This window comes from Odocoileus virginianus, unplaced genomic scaffold (assembly GCF_023699985.2).
Source record: "Odocoileus virginianus isolate 20LAN1187 ecotype Illinois unplaced genomic scaffold, Ovbor_1.2 Unplaced_Scaffold_3, whole genome shotgun sequence".
NCBI lineage: Eukaryota > Metazoa > Chordata > Mammalia > Artiodactyla > Cervidae > Odocoileus > Odocoileus virginianus.
In genome coordinates this window covers 1,404,735-1,421,020 of record NW_027224265.1, presented here as the reverse complement: position 1 = coordinate 1,421,020, position 16,286 = coordinate 1,404,735, and the positions used below count along the sequence as shown (strand labels likewise).

At 39.9% G+C, this 16,286-nt stretch overlaps 1 long non-coding RNA gene across 1 annotated transcript in view; it reads right to left on the bottom strand.

Moving 5' to 3' along the window:
• LOC139033360 (uncharacterized) overlaps positions 1 to 16,286 on the bottom strand; it is a 211,626-nt gene that overhangs the window by 142,782 nt on the left and 52,558 nt on the right. The gene's annotated exons all lie outside the window — the stretch shown is intronic.

Here is a 16,286-nt window from a genome sequence, read left to right as displayed (position 1 = left end):
AACAAATTATGCTGGGATAACCAAATATCTATATGCAAAAATGAAGTTGGACCCTATCTCATACCATATACAAAGATTAACTCAAAAATGGATCAAAGACTAAAAGTTAAAACCATAAAGTTTTTAGAAGAAAACCTAGGTATAAGTCTTTGGAACTTTAAAATTGTTTTGGAGACTCTGAATTAAGAAATCTTTGGTTTCTTACATGTAACACTAAAAGTATAAGCAATAAAAAAACAGATAAGTTGGACTGTATTAAAATTTTAAATGTTTATGCTTCAAAGGACACCATCAAGAACGTGAAATGCCAACCGACAGAATGAGATAAAACATTTTCAAATTATATGACTGGTTAGGGATTTGTTTCCAGAAAATATATATAATATATATAAAGAATTCTTGCAACTCAACAATAAAAATCAAATGTCAAATTTTAAAATGTGAGAAGAGTTTGAATCTGTCTTTCTCCAGATATATGAATGACCAATAAGCACACAGAAAAGTGCTCAACACCATTAGTCATTTGGGAAATAACACAATGAGATACCAGTTCAAAGATATACAATCATAAGTGTTGGCAAGGAGGTGAAGAAACTGAACTCTCATACATTGCTAATGGGAATATAAAATGATACTGACACTCTCAAAACAGTTTGGCAGTACCTGAAAATATGATACATAGAGTTACTATGTAACCCAGTAATTTCACTCCTAGGTATCTACATGTGAAACTGATGAAAAATTATGTCCCCATAAAAACTTGTACACAAACAGCAGAAACCCAAATATCCATCAACTGAGGAAAAGACAGACAAAATGTGGTCAGTCGAACGCATTACTATTTGGCGATAGGATGAAGTACTGACACATACAATAAGGAGGAATATTGAAAACAAATGTGTTAAACGAAGGAAGTCAAACACAAAAGGTCACATATCACATGATTCTATTTACGTGAAATGTCCAGAATGGCAAAACTATAGAAATAGAAAGCAAACTGATTAGTGGTTTCCAGGGGCTGAGGGAGAGGTGAGGTGGGGGTGGGAAGTGACTATTAATAGGTACAGGGTTTCCATCTAGCATGATGAAATGTTCTAAAATTAAATTTTAGTGAGACTTTCACAATTTTATAAATATAATAAAAACCACTAAACTGTATATACACTTTAAATGAGTGAATTTTATGGTATTTATACACTAATAAATATTTTTAAATAGTCACAGCAATAGTGTTTGTAACAATACATTATTTTGACAATAATCCAAATTTCCATCCACAGTAGAACAGATGAATAAACTTGAATATTTACACTCTGCCATGCCTATGGCAATGGAAAGGAATGAGGTATATACTCGGGGACAATAAAGAAGAATCTCAAAACCCTATCACCGAACAGTAAAAGGAAGGTACAGAAATACATAAAATGATTACATGTATAGAATTCAAAAACTAAACAAAATATCTTTTCTAATCTGATTACTCACTTAGAGGGAAAAAAATCAATGCTATGGTTAACAATTTGTCCATATTATAAAATCTTAAACTTTCAAACTTTAAGATTATTTTGCTGTGAAAGAAGCCCTCTCCTCTAGAAATAGATATCAATATCTTTATCTTCATTCTGCACTTTATTTTACCAAAATCTTATTCAAAGAAAGTTAAAAATTAAAAAAAAACTCTTGACAGAAATGTCAACATAAAAGATGAAAAAATACTAAACATTACAAAAACATCCACTAAACATCATAAACAAAAGGGTAAGTCTATATTTTATCCTGTGGTGCTGATGGCAGTCTTATGAGACTACAATTGAGGACAACAGCATTTTTATTCCAATTAGTCATGAAAGATTTCATAGAACCTCATAATATGTTAAGATTTGTTTCAAATAGGAAGAGGTTATGAAGTTGAAACCTTTAAAACTAAACTGTCTTTTTTTAAGGTCATTTTCTCATTTTACAATTCTCTGCTCATATATTTAAAAGTCCAGTTAAATGAGAAATAAAGGTACAGTATCCCCATACTTGTCAATTTACTATGTGGTTTATAAGACAATTTAGGTAGTACCATTTCTGACAGAGTAGTGAGGGACAAGATTATTGGGTGCCTGGAGATTCTGATTCAAAACTGAATATTTGAATATAAACATCTGAATATTTTTAAAGGAACTATAGGAAATTTTGAGGGAAGCACTGAATTAGAGACTTCTTAAAGTCCCAATTCCAGTTTTACACTGCAAAATACTGTATAAGCAACTAATTAGCAACAACAGAATGGTACAAGACTAGTCAAGCTATCAAATCACAAATCTTGGAATATAAACACACTGCTTTGTGAAAAAGCAGAGCAGCTGTTTAATCTGGTAAGAAAAACTGAAATCACATCAACTAGGAAGGCCTGATAGATACTGAACACAAAATAATTAAACAATTCATTATTTTAATAATACACATTCTTCAAGGCACTTTAACTCACAGGGAAAATGAGAAAACACATGATAAGAAGTTCTTATCATCTAGCTGTGTGGTAATATTTTTCTTTTAAATACATGTAAACAATCTCTATATCTAATTAAGATCTCAATTTTTACCCAAAGGTTTTCATATCTTTCAGCAAAAAAGGATATTAGGAATCAAGAGAAAATTATTAAGATTCAGATTTCTCTATTTCTTTAATTTGGCAATGAAGGAGTAGAATGGTATTTCAAAAACACCTAGAACTAAAGAATAAACTTAACTCTGCATACCTTATCCATTTGGGATTACAGTCATCTACAGACTTCACAGAAACTTTAGAAGTCATCTGATTTTTTTTAATGATTTCTCATAATATCCTTAAATTCCTTTCAAAGGTACATTCTTTCTTGGGTTTCCATGTTATATCCTTTTTCTGCAAACACATGTCACTGAAAAGCCAATGGAATTACCTAACCAGGATAGAGAGAGGGCCAACACGGCCGTCCAGGACTGTGCCAGAGTTGAGCCATTTCTGCTTCTGCCAATTCCCAGCCCCAGTCCCGCCAGGATCCACTGCAGCACAGACAATAGGTCTGCCTGTGACTGATCCTGCTTCTGCAAGGTCGCGCATCATCAAGACAGAGTTTCCTCTTATCCTTTTATTTCTACCCTGAGTTGATTTATTAGCTCAACTTCTCTAACCTTCTTTGGAAAAGAAGTTATATAAATAAGAACTTTCTTTTAGTTAGGACATTTGACTAGAACAAAGTTATCTTTGATTCCTAATATATTTTGAAAGAATAAATACAAACAATTAACATCAAACATCAATATGGCTTTTGTTTTTTACTCTTTTAAGGAGAAAAATAATACAGGAATAAGAAAATAAACTACTAAAGAATGGTCCAAGACATTAACAAACATCTCACCAAAGAAGATAGACAGATGAAAAATAAGCACATGAAAAAATGCTCCACATCGTAAGTCATCAGGAAAAAGCAAATTAAAACAACAATGAGATTCAACTACATACCTATTAGAATGACCAAACTCTGGAACACTGACAACATCAGACGCTGGTGAGAATGTGGACCAGTGGGAACTCTTGTTCATTGTTGACAAGAATGCAAAATAGTAGATACTTTGAAAGACAGTTTGGCTATTTCTTACAAAACTAAACATACTTTTACGACTTGGCCCAGCTGTTGTGTCCCTTAATATCCAACCAAAGGAACTAAAAACCTGTGTCACACAAAAACATCCATGTCCTGCACATGGATGTTTATAGCAGCTTTACTCTAATCACCAAAAGCTGGAAGCAACCAAAATGTCCTTTAGCATATGAATGGATAAACTGTGGAACATTCAGGCAATGTAATATTATTCAGCATTTAAAAAAAGTGATATTCAGATATAAAAAAACATGGAGGAAAGTTAAATACATATTACAAAGTGAACAAGGACAATATGAGAAGGCTATTACAGTGTGATTCCAACTTTATGACATTCTAGAAAAAGAAAAGTATGGAGAGAGTAAAAATAATGTGTGGTTCTTGGTGTTGAGGGGTGAATAGGCAGAGAAGAGAAGATTTTCAGGCCAGTAAAAATATTTTATATGATATCATAATTATGGATATATTTACATATATATATACATTTGTCCAAACCCATAGGATGTTCAATGCCAAAGGTGAACTCTAAGGTAAACTATCAACTTAGGGCAATTGAGGTGAGTCAATGTACAGTTATCACTTCAGTCACTTATTTGTATCCAACTGTTTGCAACCCCATTAACTGCAGCATGCCAGGCCTTGCAGTCCATCACCAACTCCTGGAGTTCACTCAAACTCATATCCATTGAGTCAGTGATGACATCCAACCATCTCATTCTCTGTCATCCCCTTCTCCTTCCGCCTTCAACCTTTGCCAGCATCAGGGTCATTTCAAATGAGTCAGCCCTTCACATCAGCTGGCCAAAGTATTGGAGTTTCAGCTTCAGCATCAGTCCTTCCAATGAATATTCAGGACTGATTTCCTTTAGGATAGACTGGTTGGATCTCCTTGCAGTCCAAGGGACTCTCAAGAGTCTTCTCCAACACTACAGTTCAAAAGCATCAATTCTTCAGTGCTCAGCTTTCTTTATAGTCCAACTCTCACATCCATACATGACCACTAGAAAAACCATAGCCTTGACTAGACGGACCTTTGTTGGCAAAGTAATGTCTCTGCTTTTTAATATGCTGTCTAGGTTGGTCATAACTTTTCTTCCAAGGAGTAAGTGTCTTTTAATTTCATGGCTGCAATCACCATCTGCAGTGATTTTGGAGCCCAGAAAAATAAAGTCTGACACTGTTTCCACTGTTTCCCCATCTATTTCCCATGAAGTGATGGAACCAGATGCCATGATCTTCATTTTTTGAATGTTGAGCTTTAAGACAATTTTTTCACTCTCCTCTCCACTTTCATCAACAGGCTCTTTAGTTCTTCTTTATTTTCTGCCATAAGGGTGATGTCATCTGCATAGCTGAGGTTATTGATATTTCCCCCAGCAATCTTGATTCCAGCTTGTTCTTCTGCCAGCCCAGCATTTCTCATGATGTACTCTGTATATGTTAAATAAGTAGGGTGACAATATACAGCCTTGATGTACTCCTTTCCCTATTTGGAACCAGTTCGGTGTCCAGTTCTAACTGTTGCTTCCTGACTTGCATACAGATTTCTCAAGAGGCAGATCAGGTGGTCTGGTATTCCCATCTCTTGAAGAATTTTCCACAATTTATTGTGATCCACACAGTCAAAGGCTTTGGTATAGTCAATAAAGCAGAAATAGATATTTTTCTGGAACTCTCTTGCTTTTCTATTATCCAGTGGATGTTGGCAATTTGATCTGCCATTTCTAAATCCAGCTTGAACATCAGGAAGTTCATGGTTCATGTATTGTTGAAGTCTGGCTTGGAGAATTTTGAGCATTACTTTATTAGTGTGTGAGATGAGTGCAATTTTGCAGTAGTTTGAGCATTCTTTGGCACTGCCTTTCTTTGGAATTGGAATGAAAACTGACCTTTTCCAGTCCTGTGACCACTGCTGAGTTTTCCAAATTTGCTGGCATATTGAGTGTAGCACTTTCACAGCATCCTCTTTTAGGTTTGAAATAGCTCAACTGGAATTCCATCACATCCACTAGCTTTGTTCATAGTGATGCTTCCTAAGGCCCACTTGACTTTGCATTCCAGAATGTCTGGCTTTAGGTGAGTGATCACACCATCATGATTACCTGGGTCATGAAGATCTTTTTTGTATAGTTCTTCTGTGTATTCTTGCCACCTTTTTAAAATATCTTCTGCTTCTGTTAGGTCCATACCATTTCTGTCCTTTATTGAGCCCATCTTTGCATGAAATGTTCCCTTGGTATCTCTAATTTTCTTGAAGAGATCTCATCTTTCCCATTCTATTGTTTTCCTCTATTTCTTTGCATTGATCACTGAGGAAGGCTTTCTTATCTCTCCTGATATTCCTTGGAACTCTGCATTCAAATAGGTATATATTTCCTTTTCTCCTTTGCCTTTCACTTCTCTTTTCACAGCTATTTGTAAGGCCTACTCACACAGTTATTTTGCTTTTTTGCATTTCTTTTCCTTGGGGATGGTCTTGTACTATGTCTCCCGTACAATGTCATGAACCTCAGTCCATAGTTCAATAGGCACTCTGCTATCAGATCTAATCCCTTGAATCTATTTGTCATTTCCACTGTATAATCGTACGGGATTTGATTTAGGTCATACCTGAATAGTCTTGTAGTTTTCCCTAATTTCTTCAATTTAAGTCTGAATTTGGCACTAGGAGTTCATGATCTGAGCCACAGTCAACTCCCAGTCTCATTTTTGCTGACTGTATAGAGCTTCTCCATCTTTGGCTGCAAAGAATATAATCAATCTGATTTCAGTATTGACCATCTGATGATGTCCATGTGTAGAGTCTTCTCTTGTGTTGTCAGAAGAGGGTGTTTGCTATGACCAGTGCATTCTCTTGGCAAAACTCTATTAGCCTTTGTCCTGCTTCATTCTGTACTCCAAGGCCATATTTGCCTGTTACTCCAGGTGTTTCTTGACTGCCTACTTTTGCATTCCAGTCCCCTATAATGTAAGGTTATATTTGGTAAAAAAGAAAAAAAAAAGTGTACCATTCTAGTGAATAATATTGATAATGGTAGAAGCTATCCATGTGTGTGGTAAGGGAGTATAATGGGTAATTTTCTTACCTTTCTCTCAATTTATTTTAAAACTAAAATTACTCAAAAAATAATAAGTTCTTAAATAAAAAGAATAATAATAAAGAGGCTGAATAGTTTATCTAAATATCAGTATGTGCTTTTTAATTCTCCCATCCACAGGTATTCTCCTTTCTCCATCCCAAGGAGGTTTTCTAAGCTTATATGTTCCCTTGCCTTGACGCAAATGTTTTTGTGTCCAAATATAAAACAGAAGCTTGGGCACCCAGCAGACAACACCGCCTCTTGGATTTTACATGCAAAATCAAACTCATACAAGGAATTATTGAAGAGACAGTGGAGGACTTTGCGGTAGAGGGAGAAGGAAGTAGGAGAGCTCCTCTTAAAGAGCTGGGGGATCACAGCTCACTTCCACACACATGATCCAAGCACCTCTTGATGAGGCCTCTTAAAGGCAACCAGTGAAACAGCAGTGGGCATAGAATAGAAAGAATCATGTCTGTGGAAACTGTGGGGAAAGATCTTATGCCCAGTCTTGGCACAGAAGGACATGAGTACATGAGTAGTCGAGACTAAAGACTGAGGGCTATAAAAACAATGAAGTAATGCTATCTGTAGCAAAATCGACGGATCTAGACAGTGTCATACTAAGTGAAGTAAGTCAGACAAAAACAAATATCACATGATATCACATATGTGGAATCTAAAAAAAAAAAATGATACAAATGAACTTATTTGCAAAACAGAAACAGACTCCCAGACTTCAAAAGCAAGTTTATGGTTACCAAAGGGGAAACGTGTTGGGGGAAGATAAATTAGGAGCTTGGGGTTAACATATGCACACTACTGGTGGCGCAGTGGTAAAGAACCCACCTGCCAAAGCAGGAGACATGAGACGTGGGTTCCATCTCTGGGTTGGGAAGATCCCCTGGGGAGGTCATGGTAACCCACTCCAGTATTCTTGCCTGGAGAATCTCATGGACAGAGGAGGCTGGCAGGCTACAGCCCATAGGTTGCAAAGAGTTGAGACACAACTGAAGCAACTTAGCATGCACACACACATATGAAAATGAAAGTGAAAGTGTTAGTCACTCGGTCATGTCCGATTCTGTGTGACCCCATGGACTGTAGCCCACCAGGCTCCTCTGTCCATGGGATCTTCCAGGCAAGAATACTGGAGTGGGTTGCCATTTCCTTCTCCAGGGGACCTTCCCGACCCAGGGATCGAACCCAGGTCTCCTGCGTTGCAGGCAACTCTTTACCATCTGAGCCACCCAGTGAAAAAGTGAAAGTGAAAGTCGCTCAGTCATGTCTGACTCTTTGTGACCCCATGGACTGTAGCCCACCAGGCTCCTCTGTCCATGGGATTTTCCAGGCCAGAATACTGGAGTGGGTAGCCATTCCCTTCTCCAGAGGATCTTCCCAACCCAGGGATCGAACTCAGGTCTTCTTTACCAGCTGAGCTACCAGGGAAGCACACATACATAAGAGATCGTCAACAAGGACCTACTGTACAGCACAGGGAACTCTACCCAATATTCTTTAAAAACCCATATGGGACACCTTACCTTTGACAAAGGAGGCAAGAATATACAGTGGAGAAAAGACAATCTCTTTAACAAGTGGTGCTGGGAAAACTGGTCAACCACTTGTAAAAGAATGAAACTAGAACACTTTCTAACACCACACACAAAAATAAACTCAAAATGGATTAAAGATCTAAATGTAATACCAGAAACTATAAAATCCTAGAGGAAAACATATGCAAAATACTCTCTGACATAAATCATAGTAGGATTCCTTATGACCCACCTCCCAGAGTAATGGAAATAAAAGCAAAATTAAACAAATGGGACCTAATTAAAATTAAAAGCTTCTGTATAACTCAGGAAACTATAAGCAAGGTGAAAAGACAGCCTTCAGAATGAGAGAAAATAATAGCACATGAAGCAATTCAGAAAGAATTAATCTCAAAAATATACAAGCAACTCCTGCAGCTCAATTCCAGAAAAATAAGTGACCCAAATCAAAAAATGGGTCAAAGAACTAAATAGACATTTCTCCAAAGAAGACATACAAATGGCTAACAAATGTATGAAAAAATGCTCAACATTACTCATTATCACAGGAGTGCAAATCAAAACCACAATGAGGTACCATCTCACGCCAGTCAGAATGGCTGCTATCCAAAAGTCTACAAACAATAAATGCTGGAGAGGGTGTGGAAAAAAAGGAACCCTCTTACACTGTTGGTGGGAATGCAAACTAGTACAGCCACTATGGAGAACAGTGTGGAGATTCCTTTAAAAGCTGGAAATAGAACTGCCATATGACCCAGCAATCCCACTGCTGGGCATACACACTGAGGAAACCAGAATTGAAAGAGACACGTGTACCCCAATGTTCATCGCAGCACTGTTTACAATAGCTAGGACATGGAAGCAACCTAGATGCCCATCAGCAGACAAATGGATAAGAAAGCTGTGGTACATATACACAATGGAATATTACTCAGCTATTAAAAAGAATGCATTTGAATCAGTTCTAATGAGGTGGATGAAACTGGAGCCTATTATACAGAGTGAAGTCAGAAAGAAAAACACCAATACAGTATATTAATGCATATATATGGAATTTAGAAAGATGGTAATGATGACCCTATATGCAAGACAGCAAAAGAGACACAGATGTAAAGAACAGACTTTTGGACTCTGTGGGAGAAGGCAAGGGTGGGATGATTTGAGAGAATAGCATTGAAACATGTATATTATCATATGTGAAATAGATCACCAGTCCAGGTTTGATGCATGAGGCAGGGTGCTCAGGGCTGGTGCACTGGGATGACCCTGAGGGATGGGATGGGGAGGGAGGTGGGAGGGGGGTTCAGGATGGGGACACATGTACACCCATGGCTGATTCATGTCAATGTATGGCAAAAACCACCACAATATTGTAAAGTAATTAGCCTCCAATTAAAATTTTTTTAAAAACCTATATGGGAAAAGAATCTGAAAAAGAATAGATATATGTATATGTATAACTGAATCACTTTGCTATATACCTGAAACTAACACAACATTGTAAATCAACTATATTCCAATATAAAATAAAAAGGAAATTAAAAAAGACTAAAGACTGAGGAATGCGGCTTCCCTGGCTCATCGGTTAAAAATCTGTCTGCAGTGAAGGAGAACAGAGACGTGCATTCAATTCCTGGGTCTGGAAGTTCCCCTGGAGGAGGTCATGGCAACCCACTCCAGTGCTCTTGCCTGAATCCCACGGACAGAAGAGCCCGTCGGGCTGCAGTCCATAGGGTCACAAAGAGTTGGCCACAACTGAACCGACTGAGCAGGCACACATGCAAAGACTGAGGAATATAATGTTCTGAATTGTAAAGAACTCTTAAAACCTTTGGGTGAATAAGGTGGCAGGGAAAGAACCTTAGTAATGACTGATATCTAATTTCTTGGCAGTGCATCAGAGTGGGAGAATATCTGACCTGGAGAAATGAAGGGGATACAACAGTTTATTATTGCCTGATGTCATAGAAAAAATACTAAATTTTCTACAGTTTGGAAAAATTCTTTGTATATATACCATACCTTTCTACCTCAAGGTTAGATGACCAGTCAGAATGCTCCCAGAAAATCACTAATAAGTTTTTTCAATTTAAAAAAGGTCTTCTGTATAACCATCAAGATATTTGATGCAGTAGCCAAGCAGAAACATGTCTTGTATACACAATGAAGAGAATAAAGTAAAGCAGATTTCTCTGAGAAACACGTAAAGGCCAATTACTTCTTCTCACTCAGTGGAACAAAATTAAAAAACCATGAACTATAAAAATACCAAACTTCCACTTCCAAAAGTATGTAATTTTGTTCTTCTCACATGAGTGGAAACATCTAAACTTTTGAAGGGTAAACTCAGTTTTTTGGTACTAACGTCGACTGATAGGCTATAATTTTTAGACATAATCTGAATGAGAATTTATCTATATCTAATTTTAAAGTAGACATTTTCAAATTCACTTGACTACCTTTATAGGAATACTACAATATAGAAGGTAACCTTACAGGAACTTCAATTCAGTTCAGTTTAGTCGCTCAGTCATATCTAACTCTTTGCGACCGCATGGATTGCAGCACGCCAGGCCTCCCTGTCCATCACCAACTCCTGGAGCTTATTCAAACTCATGTCCATTGAGTCAGTGATGCCATCCAACCATCTCATCCTCTGTCGTCCCCTTCTCCTCCCACCTTCAATCTTTCCCAGCATCAGGGTCTTTTCCAATGAGTCAGCTCTTTGCATCAGGTGGCCAAAGTATTGGAGTTTCAGCTTCAACATCAGTCCTTTCAATGAACACTCAGGACTGATCTCCTTTAGGATGGACTGGTTGGATCTCCTTGCAGTCCAAGGGACTCTCAAGAGTCTTCTCCAACACCACAGTTCAAAAGCATCAATTCTTCGGCACTCAGCTTTCTTTATAGTCCAACTCTCACATCCATACATGACCACTGGAAAAACCATAGCCTTGACTAGACGGACCTTTGTTGGCAAAGTAATGTCTCTGCTTTTTAATATGCTGTCTAGGTTGGTCATAACTTTTCTTCCAAGGAGTAAGTGTCTTTTAATTTCATGGCTGCAGTCATCATCTGCAGTGATTTTGGAGCCCCCCAAAATAAAGTCTGTCACTGTTTCCATCATTTCCCCATCTATTTACCATGAAGTGATGGGACTGGATGCCATGATCTTAGTTTTCTGAATGTTGAGCTTTAAGCCAACTTTTTCACTGTCCTCTTTCACTTTCATCAAGAGGCTCTTTCTGCCATGAGGGTGGTGTCATCTGCATATCTGAGGTTATTGATATTTCTCCCAGCAATCTTGATTCCAGCTGTGCTTCATCTAGCCCAGAGTTTCTCATGATGTACTCTGCATATAAATTAAATAAGCAGGGTGACAATATACAGCCTTGACATACTCCTTTCCCTATTTGGAACCAGTCTGTTGTTCCATGTCCAGTTCTAACTGTTGCTTCTTGACCTGCATACAGATTTCTCAAGAGGCAGATCAGGTGGTCTGGTATTCCCATCTCTTGAAGAATTTTCCACAGTTTGTTGTGATCCACACAGTCAAAGGCTTTGGCATAGTCAATAAAGCAGAAATAGATATTTTTCTGGAACTCTCTTGCTTTTTTGATGATCCAACAGATGTTGGCAATTTGATCTCTGGTTCTTCTGCCTTTTCTAAATCCAGCTTGAACATCTGGAAGTTTATGGTTCACATACTGTTGAAGCCTGGCTTGGAGAATTTTGAGCATTACTTTGCTAGTGTGTGAGATGAGTGCAATTGTGTGGTAGTTTGAGCATTCTTTGGCATTGCCTTTCTTTGGAATTGGAATGAAAACTGACCTTTTCCAGTCCTGTGGCCATTGCTGAGTTTTCCAAATTTGTTGGCATATTGAGTGCAGCACTTTAACAGCATCATCTTTTAGAATTTGAAATAGCTCAACTGGAATTCCATCACCTCTACTAGCTTTGCTTGTAGTGATGCTTCCAACTCTTTGTGACCCCACAGACTGTAGCCTACCATGCTCCTCTGTCCATGGGATTTTTCAGGCAAGAGTACTGGAGTGGGTTGCCATTTCCTTCTCCAGAGGATCTTCCCGACCCAGGGATCGAACCAGGGTCTCCCACATTGTAGACAGACGCTTTACCGTCTGAGCCACCAGGGAATGCCCTATACAGTTTATAAATTACCAAATCTGAAACTAGAGGCCAATCTCAGGAATAGATATACTGCTTGTATGTTTAGTTATTTCTTATGCAGTGCACTTCTCAAAGGCAACAGATCATTTACATTGTAACCCCATTTGCCCTAGTGTATTGCCTTGCACATAGTAGGCATTCAGTAAGTATGTTTTGAATTGAATTTAACTCTTTCCTCAAACTTCAGGTTCCTGCCCAAAAGTGAAAAGTAATAGATTTTGTGGATGCCTCTTATAAATTCCTTGATTAATATTCTCATCTCTAAACTCCTGAAATTGCTATTGCTAACAGCTTACACTTGTGACCTTATACCTCATTGGATGGGGATTTGGGAAGAGGATAGTGGAAGATTAAATAAATGAAGTGAAGAAAAACTACTTCTCCAGAGCAGTGCCTCAGCAGGAGATGCCTTGGAAATTAAATCATAATCACCCCAATATATCCACCCCAGAGGATGGCCAGTGATTGGTCAATATGGGGTTCATAGCCTGGTCCTCTTGCCTCAAGGCAGGACAGCTCTAGGCTGAACCTAGATTCAGAGCACTCTGTGAATCAGACTAAGGCGAGACTTTACCCAAGACTTCATCATTGCTTAATTTCTCCTTCTTTATCCTGCTTCCTTTACTTTGTCCTGAAAAGCACTTCCTCATCAACCCACACACAGCTAAGCCTCTGTCTTGGCCTCTTCTTTTAACGAGTGTCATCTAACACACAGTAGTTCTCATCTCTCGTCCTCTGTCTCTCTCTCTCATAAGCATGCACCATTCCACTAACACAACCATGCCTTCTATAAATTCATTTTAGGTTTACTTCTGCTTAACTTTGTTCAGTAAATACTGCCCGCTGCCTGGACTTCACCAAACAAAAAAAAAGTGGAGGTTCCTAAAAAGGCCAAGGGTCCCATACAGGCCTGAGATCTCTGTTGGTCAAGAGAAAATCTTGACATTTTATTTGCTCCTGCAGTATCAAGGCTATTGGAAAATGTAGTTGGCAATTCTGAATATAACCAGATGCAAAATTCAACTAAAGGTCTAGATTTTAAGAGTATATTATACTTCTAGTGTTACTGAAATTCAAGTTCCTACGCCCAACACACAGTGAGGCCATGCAACACTAACATGTCAGAGTAGGAACAGAGACTCATTGTTGGGCCACGCAAAAAGCCAGGAGGCTCAAGCCTTAAAAGCCCCAAACTTCCGGAAAGCTTTTGGCAAAGCCCTTTTCTAGGAAAGGCAAAGGAGGGGGCGTAATTAGTTGTTGCAAGCTTTTTGATGTCAGATCCTTTGTTCCAGAGGTCAGGTCATGGTCAGGTAACATGTTCCTGTAAATCGCTACCAAAGTAGTGTTACTCTCACAAGTCTCTCTATGTTTTTGGGATATGTTGATACAACGGGGGAAGGAGAGAGTGGAAAAAATTGAGAGTAGCACAGAAACATATACATCACCATATGTGAAACAGAGCAAGCTGGAAATGACTGAGCAACTGAACAACAAACAAAACAGCCAGCTAGTGGGAAGCTGCTGCATAGCACCGGAGCTTGCCTTAGAGAGGTGGGATGGGGCAGGGAGGGGGGCTCGAGGGGGGTTACATACTGGGGGCGGGGAGGGGGGCCGGAGGGGGTCATATATTTACGGCTGAGTCACACTGTTGGACAAAAAATAAATTAAAAAACGAGAGTCATCCTCTGTCCTGACAAGAAAGGGTGAGGTCCCGGTCCTGGCTAAAAGACAGGTCTCAGCTGGCGGCTCCCTCGGGGCCAGTCCCCAGACCCTGCCCAGCTGTCATCCCCGAGGGAGCCGGGCTCCCAGGATCCAGCGGCCCTCAGGCTCCTCAGGCCGCCGGGGTGGTGGGGACCATGCTGGCAAGCTGTGTCCCGTGCAGAGGGAGGTTCAGGGCCGCCTCACTGGCCTGAGTCCAGTCGGTGGGATGCCTTAGCGAGGGCTCTGGAGCCCTGCAGGACACCGCCCCCAGCCTGCTCCCTGCCCCCGGCTCACCTGCTGGCCAGAGGCCCGGGGAGCTGGAGAGCCCCTGGGAGAAGGCCAGGATCCCTCTCTCACCTCACTCCCTCTCTGCCTGAGGACCACCACTCCGCCCACCCCCAGCTGAATGGACCCATGAAGGTCCCTCCCTGTCAGCTGGTTGCTTGGCAAGGGGCCCACTGCAATGCCGACCAGAGGCTGAGCAGGCCGCAGCCTGCAGAAACTATGGCAGCCACGTGCTGAGAGCCGCGCCCACTGCGCTGCATCACATTGCCTCTGTAGAAGAGGGCTTCCCTTGGTAAAGAGTCTGCCTACAGTGCGGGAGGCCTGGGTTTAATGCCTGGACTGGGAAGATCCCCTGGAGGAGGGCATGGCAACCACCCCAGTATCCAAAGGCATAGGTGACCCGCCCCAGTATCCAAAGGCATAGGTGACCCGCCCCAGTATTCCTGGGCTTCCCTAGTGGCTCAGAAGGTAAAGCATCTGCCTGCAATGCGGGAGACCCCCTGAAGGAGGGCATGGCAACCCACCCCAGTATTCCTGACTGGAGAATCCCCCTGCACAGAGGAGCCTGGTGGGCTACAGTCCACGGGGTCGCAAAGAGTTGGATGCAACTGAGCAGCTAAGCAGAGACAGCACAGCACACTGCCTCTGTAGGAAAATTCACATTAAAATGATTTATTACTAGTTGTGACTTAAAATTGTACAGTGACTGGAAAGACCACTAAAATAAGAATCTGGTGACCTGATCACAATAAATATTTAGTTGGATTATTGTGTGAAAGTTTATAGTAAACTTATATGTCAATACTATGTCTACATATACAATTTGATATTTGAATTAATATAATCTAGAGCTTTTTCATGAACATCTAATAAACAGAAGAGCTGAGGTATAGTTTTTATCAACAATAAAGATGATAAAATATATGACTACCTTCAAGAGCCAACTCAATCAGCAGCTTACACTTCCAGCTGTCAGTGCTGATAATCAGATAACCTTAAGCTGCATCTCTATAGTTCTCTTGTTCTTCATGGTCTCACAGTAAATACAGAAGCTCCAAACATCACATTTCCACCTCATTCAAAGACAAGAAGCATGGGGAGGGGTAGCTTTCTCTCACTGGAGAAGGATTCTTTTCCAGGAGCCTCCATCACACATCCTCTGGCCAAAACTAGGTCTCATGACCTTCTTAAACCAAAGGATAGGCCTATTTTGCCTCAGACTCATTTTCTCTACCTCAAACCTGAACCAAATTGGACACATGATGGGGAAAATGCTTGGGGCCAGGCAACAGTTCTGCTACAGTCAACATAAAAAGTCAGGGAATCTCCTTTAGCAAACCCAGTTCTGAGTCTCCTCAAAGTTACAGAGTCATTTAACCAAACTCAAGGCTTTTTCATCTCAGACGAAATATATTTGCATATTTCTACACTGCTAGTTGTAAGAGAGAGAGAGAGATTCATTATAATTCAAAGGTGTAGACAGTGACATCCTACAGCTTTTCTCAAACAAGGAAAGAGGCCTAAAAACAGAATTGCTTTCCTCTGTTCACTTTATAATAGTATATATTGTCTACATATAACAGCCACTCAGGTCATGCTGTCCACTAGAAGGGGGCATGGGTATACAATTAGAAGCAGAGAGCCAGACGGATGTGAGTTCAATATAACCTCCTTCACTTACAGCAATGGACCTTGGGTCAGACATTTTACCTCTGTGTGCCTCAGTTTCACGATCTGCAAGAGGGCCCCAGCAATCCTTACCTTGCTCTTTTGAAGATGAAGATTACTTAAAAAAAAAAAAAAAAGCACAATTTCTGGGCCACACTAAGTAGTCAATGTGTGAAAAC